The sequence below is a fragment of the Octopus sinensis genome, linkage group LG5 (assembly GCF_006345805.1).
Source record: "Octopus sinensis linkage group LG5, ASM634580v1, whole genome shotgun sequence".
Classification (NCBI taxonomy): domain Eukaryota; kingdom Metazoa; phylum Mollusca; class Cephalopoda; order Octopoda; family Octopodidae; genus Octopus; species Octopus sinensis.
Genome location: NC_043001.1, coordinates 37,737,324 through 37,759,476, shown reverse-complemented (window position 1 = coordinate 37,759,476; position 22,153 = coordinate 37,737,324). Strand labels below are relative to the sequence as shown.

Below are 22,153 nucleotides of genomic sequence, written 5' to 3'. Positions count from 1 at the left end.
CTTATCTCTTTCTTTTTGCCATTCATTCCATCCATCCATCTATCCATTCCTTTCTGTTTCGATGGATGTGGTGGGCGTTGTCATTATTCATGTTTGATTTACATGGCTTAATCACAGTTCTACAAAAAAACTAGGATTATTATTTACCATCTCCGAAGAATTGAAAGCTCATGAAAGTTGAGGCCAGGAAATCAAGTTCCATTCGATGTAGGAAGCAAGAACTTCATATTAACCTTCAAGGCAAAGAGGAATTAACAGCGAATTGAAACAATACGGACTTTGATCAAGGTTGAGTCCTGCGAGAAGCTTCTCTTCAATTTGACTTGTTGAATGAATGCAACTGGATATAAGTGGTATATTAGGAAAGGAAATGAAAAAAAATAATAATAAATAAATAAATGAAATGAATACCATTACGGAAAGGAAAAAAGAACTAAAATCGAAAAACGTAAACACGCACATACGCATACACACACAATCAAGTATATACATAATGAGATACTAATTATAACTAATTATAATAGAAAAAGGAGAATGGATCTAAGGAATGAAAGAAAAAGAAACAATAAATCAAGGAAGAAATTATAATGACAATAACACAGGCACACACAAGATAGATAGATAGATTAGATAGATTAGATAGATAGATAGATAGATAGATAGATAGATAGATAGATAGATAGATAGATAGATAGATAGTCGTGGTGATATGATGATGATGGTAAAGGAAGAAGCAGTGTAAGAAAAGACAAGATACAGAGTCGCTTGATTGAAATGGATCAGATGAAAAGAAACATTGACAGATAAGTAAATGGTCTTTAAGAAAGAAAACAGCTGAATGAGAATTTTGAGGATTGGATCATAATAGTTAAACAGGAATCATTGAAGCTTAGGTCTCCGAAATGTAGGAGGGAGAAAATTCAGTGAAGTGAGAAGTGAAAATGAGACGAGAAAGAAAGAATAAAAGAAACAGAAATGAGAGTGAAAGAAGAAAACAGCACAAGTCAATAAAAGAGGAAGAAAAAACCCCAACTAAATGGGACACGAAAACTGAAAAACAAAACTGAGAGACCCAATATTGAAAGTAGAAATAAGAGATGCAGCGAAACATTAGATTTTAAAAAATGAAATGAAATAACTGCCAGCGAAAGAATGATAACGTAAGTAATGAGCGAATGGAAATAAGAAGGCAGGAGAAACAAAGGGGAGGAAGTAATTGGGAAGAGAAAGAAAGATAGAAATACTGACAGAGAGGGAGTGATGAAAGAGGGCAAGGGAAATGATGATAAAAAGTGATAACGAGTTAATAGAAGAATAAAGTGGAGAGAGAAAGAGAGAGATAGAATGGCCGAAAAGAGACGTATGTTAGAGAAAGAGAAAGAAAAAAACCCCAGAGAAATGAGGGTAAGATAAAGAAAGAAAAGAAGCTAAATTAAAGAGAGGATACACCGAAAGAGAAATATGAACATGAGAGACAAAAAGGAAAGAGAAATGAAAGAAGAATTACAGAACACAATAGAAAAGAGCACTTCAACTACGAAGAAAAAGAATAAGATTAATAGAGAAGTTAAAGGGAAAGAACAATAAAGGGGGTCAGAGAGAGAGAGAGAGAGAGAGTAAAATACATTAAAAAAAAAATCAATCAGATTAAAGATAAGAAAGATGATTAGTGATAGAAGTGATGAATAAAGAAGCAAAGTGTGAGACAGATCAAAATGTGAGGAGTGTATATGTATCCACAACCTACAACCCACCCATAGTAAGATTGAACAGCCTCTGCAATTTAGTCATAAGAGAACTAATACTCTTCACTTAACTTTCGTTTTCTATCTCTCTTTTTATGTTTGTGTGTAAGGAGAGAGAGAAAGAGAGAGAGCTTCATATTCTCTATTATCTTCACCCCAAAAAGCGAAAATAAAAATTAAAAAAATATATCGAGAGAAAGGAAAGAGTTAAATAGTCTTCAAAATTTAAGAATGCACTATTATTATTGTTGCAATTATTGAAAGAGATGTCATTATCAAAACAAAAATCACACCAAAATAATAACATCAGTGTTGATAGCTAAACTAACATCAATAACTACAATAACAACGAAATGCCAACTAGCTAAAGAGAGAGAGAAGGGGTTGTTGAGTGTGAGGGAGACTGGGTGAGTGAGAGAGCGACTGAATGATTGAGTAAAAGCGAGAGAGATAGATAAATCGTATAGAGTAGTTAACTCGATCATATACGAAGAACAGACTCTAACGGCTGGCTTGATTTGCAATGGTTCCTGTTGATGTTGTTGCTGTTGTAGTGGTTTCTCTTTCTTTTTCTTCGCCGTCGTATACATCGTCATCGCTGAAGGATTACTCTATTGGATGATATGAATTCTTTGGCAGGTAGGTAAATGAATTTGATTAGGGATAACTGTTTGACAGTCACTTAAGGTCTGTCGCACATACATCTCCGACACATACGCCTGTCTTTCAAGCCTTTTGTCTCTTCCTCACCCCTCTTTCCTCCCAATAAACTGTCAATCTGCTACAATTGTATTTTCTGAGCTTTAGTGATTCTCATCTTTATCAAACCGTCCGACAAGCTATTGACATAACCAAGCTGCAAGTGTCTTGTTTCCATCAACTAGAACATGCTGCTATCTGTCACATAAGAACGAACTATGCACGACCACAATAAAACGCACGAACACAACTGGTGTGTTTTTGCCAATCTTTGTTTAAAATTCTCCAAAATGTATTTACCATGTTTTTTAAACACTTTGTCCTGTTCAGACAAACATCACTTGACTCAGTTTATTAGTGATTATAACGATAATAATAGTAGTGGTGATGAGTAGCAAGTCAACGATGTAACTCCGGAGATAATGTTCACGCTAATGATGAAAACAATAATATATTACCTCTCTAGATTGCAATAGTGTTTTGACACACGTGTCATATACACAAATATGCATAAGCATACGAACAGACGAACGAATGCATTCAAACGCATATTTGCGTGGTGCGTGCGTAGTGTGTGCACTTATGTATTTTAAAAACACTCGTATATTTCAATGGGAAAAAAATCCGGCAGTGAGACTTTCGATATATTTCATGCATATTGCCAATGAAAGATCCCACTCTGACACGCACACAGATTTATATATATATCATCACCATCTCTCCCCCTCCCCTATATATGTATATATATATACAAACGTATACAAGCATATAGAAGTATATTATATAAGCATATATATTTATATATATATATATGTGGTGTATTAAAAAAACACACGCACACTCATAAATATATGCATAAATACGAGTATGTATGCTCATATATATGCATATATATATATATATATATATATATATATATATATATATATATATATATATATATGCATGTATATACGTGTGTATAAATATAACCATGCCCATGCTGTATACATATATAGGCATATTTATAAAGATAGCTAGCTAGATAGATATATAGACATACAATGTAAATGTATGCCTTCACACATACATATATGTATATATGTTTGTGTATACATATATAACTATGTGAATGATGTATAAAAATAGGCAAATATCTGTATATATGTGTATGCGTGTGTGTGTTTGTGTATATACATACATACATACATATATATATATATATATATATATATATATATATATAATATATATATATATATATAATATATATATATATATGCATGTATATACGTGTGTATAAATATAACCATGCCCATGCTGTATACATATATAGGCATATTTATAAAGATAGCTAGCTAGATAGATATATAGACATACAATGTAAATGTATGCCTTCACACATACATATATGTATATATGTTTGTGTATACATATATAACTATGTGAATGATGTATAAAAATAGGCAAATATCTGTATATATGTGTATGCGTGTGTGTGTTTGTGTATATACATACATACATACATATATATATATATATATATATATATATATATATATATATATATATATATATATACATACACGTTTGCATATGTGTGTTTATATATTTACTCCTTATAGGTGTGTTTATATGCATATGTTTGTATGTAAATATATATATTGATAATTACATATCTATACTTACGTATATGTGTGTATGCGTGTGTGCGTATGGTCAAATACTTAAAAAGTTCATATCACAGTCGCAGTGTATCTTTGATGCCACTGCATTGCATGTTGGGCAAGTGTCTTTTTATCATCGTCTTGTATTGATTCAAACCTTGTGAGTGAAAATGGGTAGACAGATTGTCTACCCTTTGTCACAGTTCAAACTTTGCCACACGTCATGTCATGCTTTTTCAACCTGATGATTTCGTTGATGGCTCATGTACTTGTGGAATGCACACCTGCTTACATGCTAATTCAGTCAGTAAGGAATTCAGTCCTTTGATAAATTGAATTCTCATCTCACAACCCGTGGAAATTGATTTATACATCATCATCATCATTATCGTTTTAACATCTACTTTCCATGCTTGTTTGGGTCAGATGCAATATGTGGCATAGATTTTTATGGACGGATGCCCTCCTTTCACAAACCAACCACCACTCGTTTTCAAGCAAGATAATATTTCACCACTGTCAGGCAGGTTTTCACTGAAGATTGGAAATGAACAACACTGCTTGTATGATGGTGGTGCTTGTTTACAACAATAACGTGATTTTAAGATAAAGAGACACAATCACACACATATATACATATCATCATCCTCATCATCATTTAACGTCCGTTTTTCATGCTAGCATGGGTTGGACAGTTCAACCGGGGCCTGGGAAGACAGGAGGCTGCACCAGGCTTCACCCTGATCTGGCAATGTTTCCACAGCTGGATGCCCTTCCTAACGCCAACCACTCCGTGAGTGTAGTGGGTGCTTTTTACGTGCCACCAGCACAGGGGTCAGAGGAGGCTTGCAACGTCCATGATCGGTTGGTGCTTTTTACATGCCACAGGCACCGACGCCAGTCAAGGCAGCACTAGCATCGGCCATGTTCAGATGGTGTTTTTTTACATGCCACCAGCATGATTATCACAACTACAATTTCCATTTCATTTTTATTTTGATGTTGATGTACTTGACTCAATAGGTCTCATTAAGCACAGCAGGTCGCCCTACAATCCAAGGTAAGCACGGCCGGCCGTCCTGCGAGCCATGAACTCACTTTATTTGTCGGGTCTTCGCAGTCACAGCATATCTCCAGAGGTCTTAGTCTTTCATCATTGTCTCTGTGAGGCCTAACGTTCGAAGGTCATGCTTGACCACCTCATCCCATGTCTTCCTGGGTCTATCTCTACCCCAGATTCCTTCAACTGTTTGGGAGTGGCACACACATATACATACATAAGTACATGTGTATGTGTGTGTGTGGTCATCATCATCATTGTTTAATGTCTCTTTTTTCATGCTAGCATAGGTTGAATTGTTTGGTATAAACTGACAAGCCAGAGGGCTGAACTGAGTTCCAGTGTCTGATTTAGCATGGTTTCTACAGCTTGATGCCTTTCTTAATGCCAATCACTTCACAGTGTGTTGTTGTTTTTTCCTTCTCGAGCCATGCCTGGCTCATAAGGGCTGGTTTCCCACTTTCATTGGCATATAGGTTCCCCACCTGGATGGAATGCTGGTCTGTCACTGGTGAGCTGTTTGATACAGGAGGAAAGAGTGAGAGAAAGTTGTGGTGAAAGAGTTAACAGAAGTTCGCCATTATCTTCTGCTGGAGCCATGTGGAGCTTAGGTCTTTCGCTCATAAGCACACACATCACTTGGTTCGAACCCGCAATCACTCGACTGCAAGTCTGCTGCTCTAACCACTAGGCCATGTGCCTCCACTCTTCCCAGTGTACTGGGTGCTTTTTTCATGGCACCAGCAAGACAAGCTCCCTCAACTGAAAGAGATATAGTTTTGAGGGATATAAAAGTATTATAGAAGGAGAGGACAAGAGTCTTGCTGGAAAGGTGAATACATGGCTTCCCCATCAAGAAAGAAAGAGAGAGAGAGATGTGAGGTCAAGGTACAAGGTGAATATGAGGGACAGAAATAGGATAGAAGAGCAGGAATGTTGGGTAACTATGTAAGTGGGCTACAGTGAAATTAATATGAGAGATGATTAGAGATGGATATTGCGTTGGATGCAAGGAGAGGAAATGAAGGAAAGGAAATAACAAGGAGGAGGAAGTGACAAAAGATTCTTGTAGGATTATAATAAGAGGATAAGTGGTATCACTTACAACATCTGAGTGAGTAGTGTCACAGATGATTGATGGAGGGATGGAGAAGATAAGTTGTGGGATGATGGAAGATTTGACAGGACCTCAGCATTACTGAGATGAATGGGTCTCCTCAAGCACAATACAGTACCATTTGTCTCGGTTTCCCATTATCTCTTCCAAGAAGCTCAACATCTTATGGTCAGCTTTATCACTTCATCCCACATCTTCCTGCATCACCCTCTTCCACTGGCTCCTTCCACATTTAGCTTGTCTTTATACATGGCTTGTCTTTATACAACTGTCCTCATCCATCTTCATCCTATGATCATAGCAGCAGTCTTCTCTCCTGCACACCATATCTGATGTCTCTTATGCCTAATTTTTCTCTCGTGTCTTCTGTCCTACATGCACATTGATGTTGCACATCCAGTGGAGTATGATACCTTCATTCCTTTCTAGTCTCCACATGTTCTCTGCATTAACAACCCAAATTTAACTACTATTTAACATTGTTGTTTGTACACAGGCATTGTACAATCTGCCCTTCACTCTGAGAGAGAGGTGCCTTTTGTTATCAACAGAGGTAATAGTTCTCTGAACTTTCTTCAAACATTGCTTATTTTAGCAACTATACTTTCAGCACATCTCTCCCCACTGCTAATTAAATCACCTAAGTAACAGAAACTATCTACTACCTCTAAGGATCATCTTGGATGTTCCAGAAAGTTTACTATATACTTTTGGTGTTTATTGCATCTGTGCACCTGCCACAAATAATATCTACTGTCTCTCTTAACCTTCCTGTGATTCCACTACACCTCTTACGTGTTCATAGTTAGCGCTGTGTATAGCATATAGAATTTCTACCAACACCCTTTCTACATATTGAACAGGGTCATTTATCTGAGCGATTAACACTCTGTCTATTTTCCTGCTAACTAGAACTTTGGTCTTTCCTAAGTTAACTTCAAGGCCTTTACTCCAGGTTTGTTTCCACACCTGGAATTTCATTTCTAATTCTGCTACAGTTTCAGCTGTGAGAACAAGTTCATCAGCATAGAGGAGTTCCCATGGCCAGCCCATCTAAACCTCCTCTATTATGACAGGAGGATTATGATAACTAAGAGGAAACAGATAACCGAACCTTTATGAACTCCTACCTGCACACTAGATTTATTACTATATGCATTTTTAACACTCATCTTAAGGACAGCATCCTTGTAAATTGTTTGTTTAAACACCTCTCACTAGCCATTCATCTACTTCTAGCTTCTGAAGTAACCTCATAATTAGGGAGCAAGGCATCCTTTCCAGTTCAGTGAATGCCAAGTATAGTGGTTTACGTTTTGCTAAATTCTTCTCCTGCAGTTGCTGAACTCTAAAGAAATCATCTCTTTGGCACAAAACCAAACTGCATCAAATCTAGGTTAAACTTCTTCCTAATTAATTAAGCTTGACTCTTTTGATGACTTTCATAAGCTGGTCCAGTAATATGATACCTCTATTATTACTTCTTGCTAAGGTATCTCCTTTACCCTACTAACAGTTGACTATGATGATATTACATGAGTCACTTAGTATGATAGCTTCCTGTACAACATAATGAACTGTATGGGTGACTAGGCTGTATCATACTCTACCAGATATTTTAAACATTTCAGCAGTAATCCCTGATGGACCAGAAACATTCTGTGTCTTCACATTTTGATTGCTTTGTCTATCACACTGCTATTATCAAGAATGGCTGAACCTTCTGTTTGATCCACATTAGAATGACTCTCTCCACATTTAGTAGCTTTTCATAATAACATTTCCATGTCTCTTTTCAGAATCACTGAATGTGAGTGTGCCATTATCCTTCTCCACACACTTCTCTCCCACAACATCTTGATTTTCTCTGATACACTGCCCTATAATCCAGGACACCTATGCCTTCAGTCCACATGACATAGAACATTGGCACACCTCTTCTTTTCTGCTTCTCCCTTTGCTAAATATACCTGTCTCTTAGTTTTTAATTTCTCTTCTAATTGCCTGATATACTTCTCTGTTGCTCCCATATTTCCAAACCTTCCAAGCCTGCCTTTTATCTTTTATGGCTCTATCTACTTCGCTGCTCCTCTGCCATGTCACCTTTGGTTTGGCTGAAACTGTGCATCAGCCACGAATTTGAATGTCGCCCTCAATAGGTTGTCCAGAAGGAACTTTCAGTTCTCTACATAAGTCTCTGTCTCTTCTTCCTTGTCAAATGCTTCAATTAGTATATCTCTAAATTTCTGACTGTTCATTGAACCTTTAAGTGTCCATAAGTTCCTTTTACAGACTGGTTTGCATTTCTGGGTCCTTTTAACTCTAAGTTTGAAGTCACTACCCACTTAACTATGTTGGTCTGTACACTCCTCACCTGGGGAAAGATTTGCATTCACAGCATCTGCCTATCCCATTTTCTAGTGAGAATGTAATCAATCTGGCTAATTATTTTTCACATATTTTTGTCAGGCCTCACATAATCTACTTTCAGATTGCATATCTCACTATTGTACAACAGAGGAAAATTTCTTTTCTACTCGTTTCTTACTCTTGCTACAGTCCACTCAGTATGATCATCTCTAACACTCATGGTTTTCATTTCATGGGTGCCATTTCTGTTAACTATTCCTGTAATCTGTTACATTGGATGCCCTGGATTTTCTGTCAGTCTGCCCAAAATGCTATTGCATCTTTTGTGTACCTATTGCTTGCACTTAGCATGCATTATTGAGCTTTTACTTGCTCCTTCCTACATAGTGAAAAAGGCCATTTACCAGATAAGTCTTGAGTATCGCGATCTTGTTTGCAAAATTTGATCTTCAATATCTCAGCCTTTAATCCTTTGAACATGAGATCATTTTTTCAGGTTTGGAACATTTCTTTCAACTCTTTGACAGATTCTTCAAGGGCATATAAAGTAAGGATCTAATATTGCAAAAGTTTAAGGATCAAGAATGATCACAGAATCCAATCAGTTAGTCATCTATACATTGTTGCTATCTTAATGATATGCATCTGGAATGATGCATAATTACTCATGTGGATTTCCAGGTCTTGCATTGGCTCTAACTCCAGAAGTGCAATATATTCCACCCCCAACCCAGTCCTGTGTATTCTGATTACAATCTGTACCTTATTATGTACCTTATTTTGTACCTCATTTATATATAAATTGCCAAGAAGGCTGAGGGTGTCTTGGCATCATTCACCAAGTCCTTTGTGGGCTGCTCTCCGGTTATCTATCTGCAGCTTTATATAGCTATGGTGTGACCTCACCTGGAATTTGCATCACCGGTCTGGAACCCCTATCTTGCCCAGGATATTAATTGTCTGGAAGCCGTTCAGTGACGTGCAACCAAGAGAATACCCTCCATCAGGCATTTGCCATATTCTGAACGCCTTACTTCCCTGGGCATGGATACATTGAAACTCCGACGTCTGGCAGCTGACTTGGCAGACACCCATAAAATTATTAACCATCTTACTAACAATAACTCTGAGCACCTTTTTAAACTCCACCTGTCTAACACCCGTGGACATGTTTACAAAGTCAGAAAACAGCACAACTCCCATGACTTTTGGAAACATTTTTTCATGTTAAGAGTTGCTGAAGTATGGAACAAACTGCTGGCACCAGTTGTTAGTTGTTGGAGCACTGCATCCTTCAAAACTTCCATGCTTCCTGAGAATCGCCAACGCTACATCTGATTTTCTCCCCTCCATACATACGCAAGCATGTATCTGACTCATACACTGTTCACTTTCCAGACATTTGTACATTACTGCATATGCTTTATACACACTTTTGACAAGTTGCAGTGCACCTGAGCACTGTATACAATAATTTCATTATTATTATTATTATTACTACAATTAGCTGTCATTTTTGATGGCACAGGGCCAGCTAGTATTTGTATAACTCGGCTCATTAGTTTAGGATTTCTCTGACTGTTCTTCTCCAGTGCATTTTATTGCAGTTGTAACTAAATTAGACATAACACCTTCCTGCACTGCTTGATTAATTTAGTCAAGTACTCACAATGCTTCTAGCTTCTTGTTTTGATACCATGGTGGTTCTGTAGTTGTCCCTACCTTCATTCCCTTAATTACTTTAGTGACCCTGCTTAAACCAGCCTTTATAACTGTTTTTATTTTTCTCCCCCATTTCAACTCATGTTCTCACAACTCCATCCATATTCCTTATATTCAAGAACTTTTCATAGCAACACTCTCAAAATGTTATCTTCTCACTTTGACAGAAGGAAAATGTTCTTATGTTGTTTCAGACATATTTCTCATCAATAACATACCAATTCATGCAGACAAGTTTTTGAAATGCAGAATACTTGATATCATTCATCTTGATAGCACAAAATATTAACAATCCCAAACTTCTTTCCAGACAAAAGAAATTTGATAATTTGCTTTTCTACTGTTACTCATTGCCTCCTTTTTTTCAAGCTTTTCCCTAAATTCTTTTAGTGTTGTTCACCACACTATTCCTCTACAGTTTTATTCCATGCTCAAATTAGTTGCTTACTGTAAGTTGTCTCTCAGGAACCTCTAGTTTACTTCTATGTTCTAATTTTCCATCTCTGTTTTCCTAAGTAAACATCTGGCTACATCTAAATAATAATTGTTGTTTAAACTTAGGTTAACTTTGACTGAACAGACCTCTGATCAAAAGCTTCCAACCTTGGCTATTTCAGCTGTGATCTGTGATCAAAGGCATTCCACCCATGGCCATTCTACTATTTTTTAGACAGCAGTATATGGGATTACATCATCTGAAGTGTTTCCCAAGACAACAAAGTGTAATTTGAGGGAGATTTAGTTACTATTTTTAATGGGCCGACTGATTGCTTAACAGCTCATTGACTCATTGGCACATTATCCCTTATCTCATGAGCTTTAAACTTTCCTATCTTCCTTTTCCTTTTTGAAATCCAGAGTGTATCAAAGTATTCTATTCCCATTAATATCCACTCTTTTAGGCATTGGCTAAAACTTCAATTGTAGACAAATATATTCTTGGACTTTCTCAATACAACTACTGAAGTTGTTAGTTATCAGAATGATATTACTTTCATCTTATGTTTATTGTTGTTATTGTTCAGCTTTAGGTCAAACCCACTTGAGTGGATCTATTAGCTTAGGTATTCCAGACATGGCCATCCTGTCTATTATTCAAACATAGTTTGAATAATAGTCAGGACATATTTTTTCTAGCAGACTGAGTAACCATACAGAGATTCTTTCTTCAGCTTGGACACCTTCAATGTTGTTTCAGGTAGTAGTAGCAGTAGTAGCAGCAGCAGCAGTAATTCCAGCAGCAGCAGTAGCAGCAACAATATTAGCAGTAGTAGTATCCACTATGTCCTTCCATTTTTTTCAAGATGGTAAAGTGGAACTTGACAGAGACTTGTTGACTATTTCTAGCAGTACGAGCAATTGCATAAAAGTTCACATATTTGCTCTAAATATAATAATTTCCTTAGGTAGCTTTTACCAGAGCCTCATAGAACTTTCTCTTACTCACTTGTTAACTTTCTTTTGGTGGATGTAAGCCCAGGAAGCAGATGGTGTTACATTACCAGTCATTGAACTGAATTTAATTATTCTTTCACTTAGCCTAACTATTTATGACTCCATCTAACATTTCTGCTAAGATTATACCCAAACTACTCATACAGGACACATTAGTTATCGAAAAGAAACATAATAATGACAGTTTCAAATTTTGGCACAACGCCAGCAATTTTGGGGGGAAGAGTAAGTCACTTATATCAACCTTAGTGCTCAACTGGGGCTTAATTTACCAACTCTGACAGGATGAAAAGCAAAGTCAACCTTGGCAGAATTTGAACTCAGAACATAAGGACTGACAAAATGCCGCTAAGCATTTTGTCTAGTGTGCTAATGATTCTGCTGGCATAGCTGTATGGTAAGAAGCTTGCTTCCCAACCACATGATTCTGGGTTCAGTCTCACTGCATGGCACCTTGGGCAAGTGTCTTCTACTAGAGTCTCTGTGAGTGGATTTGGTAGATGGAAATTGAAAGAAGCCTGTCATGTGTGTGTGTGTGTGTGTTTGTCCCTTCATCACTGTTTGACAACCGATGTTGGTGTATTTACATCCTCCATAATGTAGTGATTCTGCGAAAAAGATCTGTAGAATAAGAAGTACTAGGCTTAAGAAACAAGTCCTGAGGTCGATTTTCTCAGCTAAAACACTTCAAGGCGGTGTTCCAGCATGGCCACAGTCAAATGATTGAAACAAGTAAAAGGATAAAGGTAATTATGAACCAGAATCCTTGTCTGGGATCAGATCGATCTCAAAATCTAATCAGCTCATGTCAGTCATGAGGCCAAACATCCCTGAAAGTTTGATCTTAATCCATCCAGCGGTTCTTGAGATATCTTGTCCACAGATAAACAAGCAAACATGACTGTAAACAATACCTCCACCTCTGCTAAGGTGGAGGTAATAAATAACTGTGGATTCCTTTGTGCTGTTCTCCTTTCAGGACAGAAGGCTGTGGTTTAACCCTTTAGCATTTAAACCGGCCATATCCGGCCAAAAGTATTCTGCCTGTTTTATGTTCAAACTGACCAGATCTGGTCTCTCACACCAGCCCTACAATATCATTTTAAAAATTAACAGCTACCTCATCAAAATCTCATAGCTACAAGATAATGCATGATTAGCTCAAAACAATGTAGATGAAAAAGCATTAATTTTGGCAGAATAATGAAAACACTAAAGGGTTAAGGAAAATTTGGTTTCTATTTCTATCAGGCTAAGTGACTATAGAAACTCCCTATAAAGGGAAAAGTTCTGGCTGGTGGTGATGGTAATTATTTTGAGATTGATGGCTTGATGTGATAGTTGCTCAAGTCTGACACCACTAATAACATGACAGATTTTACACCTTTATAAATTATACAGCAGGTGTTACAATACTATCTGCTATACTTCATTATTATTCATCCATAGAATTAGAACAATTAAAATAAACTGCATGCATTTATTGTGGAACTAGAAGCTGTCTTGAAAAATGAAGAGCTCCTTTACTAAGACAAGGTGTAAGATTTTAAGGAAACTCTCAGATCAGGTCCCCCCCTCCCCCCAAAGAAAAAAATCAGACTCAAAGAAAAATCTCAGATTATGAAAACATCAAGTTTAAATAGAAATATAATGGTATTTTGCTCACTTTTTTATGAAGATGACAATGATTATTTCTTTTCTTCAATTTCACTTGAAAGAGTAAGTCATTCACTATTTTCTTTTTGTTCTTTTTGTTTTTAAAAAATTGATTCCAACTATCTTTTGCTTAAAGCATCTTCTAGGTTCTCATGCAGTGTATTCCATATTATTTCCAGTAAAAGATTGGTTTGCAAGTAATCTGTATTTGCTTTTTGTAGTTTGCTTTTTAAAGATTTGGCATTTTTTTTTTTTTGACAGTTCATTTGAATTTTGTGTCTTTTAACTTATACCAGTATTCAGGAATATTTTCTCCTGAAATTGTGAAATTGTCAAGGAGAATAATTCCTCCAGTGGTCAAAGTTAATCATACTGGTTTCTGATGCAACGGATAGGATGAAATGTAACTTCTTTCTTACTGGGATGCAACATTTTATTAGGAATTTAAAACAATTAGTTCTAATGCTCATTTATCTCCAACAGCTAATTAATTAAATGTGTTGTTGCCTTTTTTTACTCAAGGTAAATATAATTTATGCTTTTATAATTACTTTCATTGCTTGGATCAATTTCTGATAGTATAATGTTCATTCATTTTTTAATACAGAAATTTGGGAGAGTTTTGTATTTTGATGGTATTAAGTACAGACAATGTGACCTGAAACACAGACAACGTGACCTGAAATGCTCAGATTGAAATTCAGCATTCAATAAATTAGCTTTCTGTTGTGCATACTGAAGGAAAAGTAGCATGTGTTTAGTTCTGCATTTGCTTAATGTGTCAAGCTCTCCTGGCACCATCATCTTTCAATTCATTTTGGAAATAAAGAAGTAAAGCATTGAATTGTTGTATTATCACAGGAACAATTGCTTCTTGAGAAAGCTACCTTGTTTGTTCAAGCTTAGACATTTTGTGACAAGTTGTCACAATCTTTTCCTATATAAGTTTGAAGTATTGTTTCTTGTTACTGCAAGATAAGTAAAGTGTTAAATCTTTTAAGAGAGATTCTAAATATGAGGGCAATATGCTGACATCATGATTAGTGCAAACTAAAAGAATGCTAGTTGCATTCCATAATAAAAACAGATGGCACATCATCTCTCAATAATTTATGAAACCCATTTTTGGTGCCCATCATTGAGGAACATTTATTGCTTGTGAATCCAGTAGTTTCTGAAGAAATATTTCTTTCTTACAAAATAGATTTGACAGCATCGAAACATTCAAGAGCCATTCTATTTTCAACAACCATGCATCTATGATATCAAAGTTTCTCACAACTGTAGCTTAAATTTGGGTAACTGAAATATCTGTACTTTCATCAGTTATGATAGCAAACTTTTGTATCTTGCGGATATCCATTAGCACTATTTTTTCATGAATGGCACTTCCATTTTGAATAACATATCAATGTTTTGTTCATTTCATTGATAATTTTTCAGGAATATTGCTGTCCAGAAATACTCTCTTCAGTACTGTAAGTTGATTCAATACTTGCAAATGGAATGTTATGTGTAACAAAATAGAAAGCAATAAGTAGTTCACTTTTGGCTGTTTGTTCATTCTTCAGTGACTTCTTTTTGACATGAATTATATAATATCAAGAGTAGATTTAGCCCCATTAAAACATTTCTAATATTTTATCAAAGTTTGTTTCATTAACCTAAATTTATTTGGATTTCTCAGAGTTACATGGCACATTTTCAGTAGCTCTTTCCTTTATCATTTTTATTTAATTAAAGATCAAAACCTTCAATTCAAAATCTTTAACCCTTCTTCTTTGAATGACTGCACATACCATTTTCTTCATTTTAGTAGGAGTTTGCACTTCATCACGTATATATATTTAAAATGGAGCTTGTGTGTGTCTGTGTGTGGTGCATATGTTCCTTATGAATTAAAAAACTGAATTACCGATTTTGACATATGAGGTATCAAAAGATCCAGTCACCTTTCAGCTATCAAATGAAGTATGTTTTTTGCACAACAACTCTTTTTTACTACAAAAATAACTTCTAAAACGAGGTCTGGTTGCACAATTTTCAGGTCATTTTCATGCAATATTTGGATTTGCTTCTAATCTACATTGCCAGTTTTAATGTTTTTGGTGTCAAAATATGCAGCATTGTACAAGGAATGTTATGAGTGCATTTGTGATGCACAAAACCTTATTTGTCAATGGAAAATGACCAAAAGAACATGCATTTTTGGAACAATTATTGGCACATTTTCTGTCAATAATGGCCTTTGTGCCACAACTAAACTGCCAGTATGAACATCTTCAGTATTCCATGATTAAACACTGTCTTTGAAGTATTGTGATACCATTTCTTTGCACAAAACCCTATTTTTCAACAGAAAATTGGCTAATGAACCATGTTCTGGCATAATTGGGATCACTTCTGGCATTACTACCATAAGCAATTTGTCCATGTAGATTTTCTTGGTAGCAAACAACTCAGGAATGCCTAAGAAGCATTCTCATGTTTAAATTCAATAAAATTTCCCCAAGGATTTAGCACAGTATATTCATTCAAGTATGGTAAAGACATGAAGCAATGACTAAAACGTTTTAAGCTTTTTTGTGTTTAGCATTTTTCTCTTTATTCAACTCAATTTATGCAAAGTTGTTTATTGTTTTTAATATATATTCAAGCCTATTATTGATTCCATAAGCTGCAGAGTTCGTAAAGATTTTGCTACAATCTCCCTGTTTTTCACAGTGGTTGTGCATGTACTATAATGCAGGTGTTGCAATGGAAAACAAATGTCTGACCTGATAACCTCACTGAAGACAATAGTAACACTACGTATGCGAGGGCAAATTAAGGTCACATACACACATGAGTCTGCCCATGGTGTATGTCCCTTCATTGGTCGGGATACACACCATGTTCACTGACTGGTACAATTTCAAATGAATTTTTCCTTATCAGAGACATGTACTGCAATACCAGTTGGTTGTGGTGTTATTGTTATCAATGACCCGGGCAATGCTGTAGTGCAGTGTGTGTGGTGCGTACATTCTGCTTGAACTCGAAAATTGAGTGTGTGTGTGTGTGTGTGTGTGTGTGTGTGTGTGTGTATATATATATATATAATCAAAATAAGCAACAAGGATATCCAGAGGTAATGCAGTACGATCGTTTCATGCAACTCCATTTAATTGAACAATGCAATCATTACATCAATTTAAAATGCAGAGCAATCCTCTTTATCGACTACTAAATCCTCGGGATTGCTCTGCATTTTAAATTGATGTAATGATTCCATTGTTCAATTAAATGGAATTGCATGAACCGATTGTACTGCATTACCTCTGGATATCCTTGTTGCTTATTTTGAATATAATCACCTTACTTTGAAATTGTATAGATAATATTATACTAAATTCTGTGGCTGTAGGTCATAACACCCAGGCAACACCGGGGTGCATTGCTAGTTACAATATAAGACAAAAATGTCTATAAATATAGTAAGGTAATGGCAACTGGAAAGTGCAGAACTACTCATACACATCCCAATACAGGACTAATACCAACATTGAATACTCGGGTCATCAGGTACAAAGCAGCTACTTAATGTACATGTATCATATATAATTCAAAAGTGTTTTAATTGATGACTTATCTATCTACAGGTATTTTAAGGTAGTTGAAATTTTAAAAAATTATTTTAAATGTACATAATACACACACACACACACACACACACATCACATCACATGCACACACACACATACACACACACACAAAGAAAAAGGGAATATATATGATGAATTAATGCGGAACTTACAGCTCTTGTACCCTGACTATGAATTCTCATTTGTATCTATCATCATAGGTGCATTAGGTTATGTACCTGTAAATCTGCACAAAAACCTAGAAATGCTTAGTTTCGCAGAGAAAGAGCAGAACAAACTGACACAGATTCTCCAAATCCAATGTATTAATGGCACAGTGAAGATTTGTAAGTTATTCCAGAAATTCTCCATGTGAGATTCTTATGTGAATAGATGCACACACTTGGGTGTATGCATCAGCAGTTCCACCTACAGACCAACTCCACCACATATTTACAAACACTGGGAACTCTCTTAACTCAAAAAGTCTTGTCACTTTGTAAGTAACCAGGTTGAACTCTCTCTAGAACTTAAATAAAACTCAAAGAAAGATCATACATGCAAACATACATACATACGTATGTTTGTATGTATATATGTATGTATGTACGTATGTATGTATGTATATATATATAGGGGGAGAATTCACAAAAAAAAAACAAAAGACGAAGACAGGTGGTGTCAACAATAAACAGATGTATTAGTTTAATGCTCAATCAAATTAAGCAACAGAATATCAAGTAGTGATGCAGTACAACTGTTTCAAGTCGCTCCATTTACTTAAACAGTGCAATCATTACATCAATTAAAATGCAGCACCATCTTCAGCTGCACAACTAAATAAATAGAACATATTAATATGATTTTTCTCAAATATTTTAACAGAGCAAGAAGACGGAAGAAATCATGTTGTCGCTATTGTAGCTTAGAATAGATTACACTTCCTAGAATCACATGAAGCCTTTTGGGGAGTCATAGTGTTGTAAAGGATTGTAATTCATTTCTATTTCATTTATCTCTTTATCAACTACTAAATCTAAGACAAGAAGGCCGTGTCTATTTTGAATAAAGGACGAGAGTGAGGTGACAGCTCATGGCTAGGTATGGTCATAAATATGTCATATGTATTCTTTTCCTCAGGGAGGAAGTAAGACATTAGTAGTCAATTGGATATAAAGTAACTGTCTATAAATATGGAAGATATATATATATCTTTCATCTTTTACCTATTTCAGTCATTAGAGTATGGCCATACTAGGGCACTGTCTTGAAGAATTTTAGTTGAATAAATTGGCTCTAGTACTTATCATGCACATATGATGAGCTTCTTTCAGTTTCTGTCTACCAAATCCACTTGCAAGGCTTTAGCAGAAGACATTTGTCCAAAGGACCACACAAACCATGTGGTTGGGCCTGCATACACACACACACACATGCACACATATACATGCATGTATATGTGCATGTGTGTTTGTATGAATGCATATGTGTGTATGTATGTATATATATTACATCATATGTAAACAAACATAAGTTTGTTTTTGAAGAGCTGAAATGTATTGTAGTACAAGTAGAAAGATATATTTTTCAATTCATAAGTACTGATAGAACAACACATATAGGTTGTTGAGAGATTTTTATGCTCTGTAAGTATTTAATCCTATATGTGCTGTTTCTACTTGTAATATATATATATATATATATATATATATATATATATATATATATATATATATATATATATATATATATTAGGCAAGTTATTTCCAAGTCCACAGGGGAGAGAAGTTCAATTTAGTGGTACTAAAATTAATTACTCACTGTATTATATATATATATATATATATATATATATATATATATATATATATATATATATATATATATATTAGGCAAGTTATTTCCAAGTCCACAGGGGAGAGAAGTTCAATTTAGTGGTACTAAAATTAATTACTCACTGTATTATATATATATATATATATATATATATATATATATATATATATATATAATATATATATATATATATATATATATATAGAGAGAGAGAGAGAGAGAGAGAGAGAGGTTTAAGAGACAGAATTACCCTCAAGCAACTCAATCATTATTGAATGACATTATCCACAATAGGTAGATATAGGACTAAATATTAAAATTATCAAAATTAATACCTTCAATTCTTATTCCAAATCATATACTTTACATTATATAGACTACTTGTGTTTCATGACAACTTATTCCTTGATATTGCTGAAATCGAAGGTCTCGAAATACAATACCATATTAAAACAATTATATTGCCAATCTTCAGGTCTAGATTATATGAACTTATTTTGCTATTTACATCCTATATAAAGACATGACAAACTAAAATTATATAAGTAGAAGTTGTTGGAATAATTTTACTTTAGTAAATAATGAACAGAAATGTGGAATAAAAGTAGGAAAAAGAAATGTTAGTAAAAAGAAATGTTAACTTATCTGTATGGTAATTTTCTCTCCACGAATTACCATACAGATAAGTTAACATTTCTTTGAAAAAGCACATCTGCATATTCCAGTAATCAAATGTATGTATGTAGGTGTTTTATTTTAAATGAGAAAGTCATACATATTATTAGTTGAAAGTCCTGGTGAATCATAATATTTGCAGATAAGTATATATTAAAGCAAAGCCTGGAAAATTTGGTATATTTTTAATTCAAAGATACATGTCTCATTACTGTATTGGAAATACATTTTCAATAAATGAATAATAAAAATAACAACGATAATTTCAAACTTTGGCACAAGGCCAGCAAGTTCAGTTGAGTTCATCAACCCCAGTGCTCAAAGGTACTTAATTCATTGACCCCAAAAGGTTGAAAGGCAAAAACAACCTTGGCAGAATTTGAACTCAGAATGTAAAAATATATGAAATGCTGCTAAACATTTTGCCTGGCATGCTAACAATTCTGTCAGTTTGCTGCCTTAATATTGATAAGAACAACAACAACAACAACAACAGCAGGATTTGAAGCTGGAGACACATGATATGAACATTGGGGTCAAAGGAGTTCTACAGTTGGAGAATTGTAAATTTCTGTGGGACTTTACTATTCAAATGGACAAGAAACAGGAAAATAATGGGCCAGACATAACAATAATAGACAAGAAAAAGTGAAGTTGCCTACTAATTGATCTAGCATGTCCGTTTGATTCTAGGATCATAAAGAGAGAAGACAAAAAATAAAAAAAAAAATACAATCCCTTAAAATTTGAAATTGCAAGAATTTGGAATCTGAAAATTGTAAAGGTTGTGCCTATAATAATTGGTGCATTGGGAACTAAGCAAAGATATAGATGAATGGGTGAAGGAAATTGGAATATAAAGTCCTGTAGGGCTTCTACAGAAAGTTTGCCTCTTAAGGAAAGGAAAGATTATTGGGAGGGTCCTAAGCGCTTGAAAGACTATTGAAAGATTGTGGATACCTAAGGTTACAGGTCGTAACCCACTACCCAAATAAATTCTACCAGGAATAAGAATGAACTTGAGTCAAATCAATAATAATAATAATAATAATAATAATAATAATCCTTTCTACTACAGGCACAAGGCCTGAAATTTGAAGGGAGGGGACTAGTTGATTATATCGCCTCCAATGATTCACTGGTACTTAATTCATTGATACCAAAAGGATGAAAAGCAAGGAATTTGGTGGAATTTGAACTGAAAACGTAGCTACAAGTGAAATACTACTAAGCATTTTGTCCAGTGTGCTAACGATTCTGCCAGTTGTCTGCCTTAATAATAACAATAATAAGAAGAAGAAAAAGAATAGAAGTTTAATAAATCCATAATAGTTATATACATGGCAGAGTGTGATGTGACCTAGTCACCCATATAGTGAATTGGATTTTCCATGAAGGGGTTATACTCAATGACTTGTGTAGCAGCATTATAGTCAACTGCTACATAGAGAAAGGTTATGCCTTAAATAGAAGTAATTATAGAGATATGAAATTGCTGGACCAGGTCATGAAACTTACAGAAAGGTCATAATTTGACTCATTTTGGAAAAAAGAATACTTCAATGAGATACAGTTTGGTTTTGTGCTGAGGCAGAGCACTACTAAGACTATCTTTCTAGTAAGGTAACTGCAGGAGAAGTACTGTGTAAAAAAAATACACTGCTGTACAAGACTTACTCATCTTTTGGTTGATGTGGAAGCTAGCAATACATGAGTGGTTGGAGAGAGCCATCCAAGCTGTGTACAGGGATATTGTCAGTAAGGTGAAAATTGGCATTGAATATAATAACGAATTTAGTGTGCAGGTAGGAGTTCATGGAGGAATGGTTCTCAGTTCCCTCTTGTTTATCATAGTCTTCCAGTCATAACTAAGGAATCTCCTATATTCCGATGACTTTATTCTTATAGCCAACTCTCTACTGGAGTCAGAGAAGAAATTCCATGCATGGAAACAAGGACTGGAATCTAAGGGCCTTAGAGTTAATTTAGCAAGTACTAAAGCAGACAAATCACTAATCTCTTTAGGGAAGTGACCCTGTTCAATATGTAGAAAGTGTGTAGGTAGAAATTCCATTCAGTGTACCTAGTGTAAACTTTTGATGCACAAGAGGTGCACTGGAATCACAAGAAGGTTAACAGAGATATTAGTCTTTGTTGTGGTAGATGTGCAGGTACAATAAACATTAAGAATATACAGAAAATAGATTTCCTGAAATGTTCAAGCTGTTTGAGATTGTAGATTGTTTTCATTACCTAGGTTACCAAATAAGCAGTTGTGGCTGTTGCTCTGAAAGTGTTGTTACTAGAAAAAGAACTAGCTGGGAAAAGTTCAGAGAGATGTTACCTTTGTTAGTAACAAAGGGCCTCTCCCTCAGAGTGAAAGGTCGACTATATGATGCCTGTGTATGGACAGCTAAGCTACATGGCAGTGAAACATGGACTGTGACTGCAAAGGACATGAAAAGGCTTGAAAAGAATGAACCCAGCAGAGCATTTTCCAATCAAAGTCGGAAGTAGAGGGTTTGTTGGACACAGTGTGAGATGACTGT

General features: G+C 35.2%; 1 protein-coding gene across 1 annotated transcript in view; it reads left to right on the top strand.

The window, feature by feature from the left end:
* The first annotated feature begins 1,911 nt into the window (after positions 1–1,911).
* Positions 1,912–22,153, top strand: part of LOC115212364 (transmembrane protein 117-like) — a 169,355-nt gene continuing 149,113 nt past the window's right edge. Inside the window, exon 1 of the mRNA XM_036503331.1 lies at positions 1,912–2,384. The gene's annotated coding sequence lies outside the window, so the exon portion shown is untranslated. The remainder of the gene's footprint in view (positions 2,385–22,153) is intronic.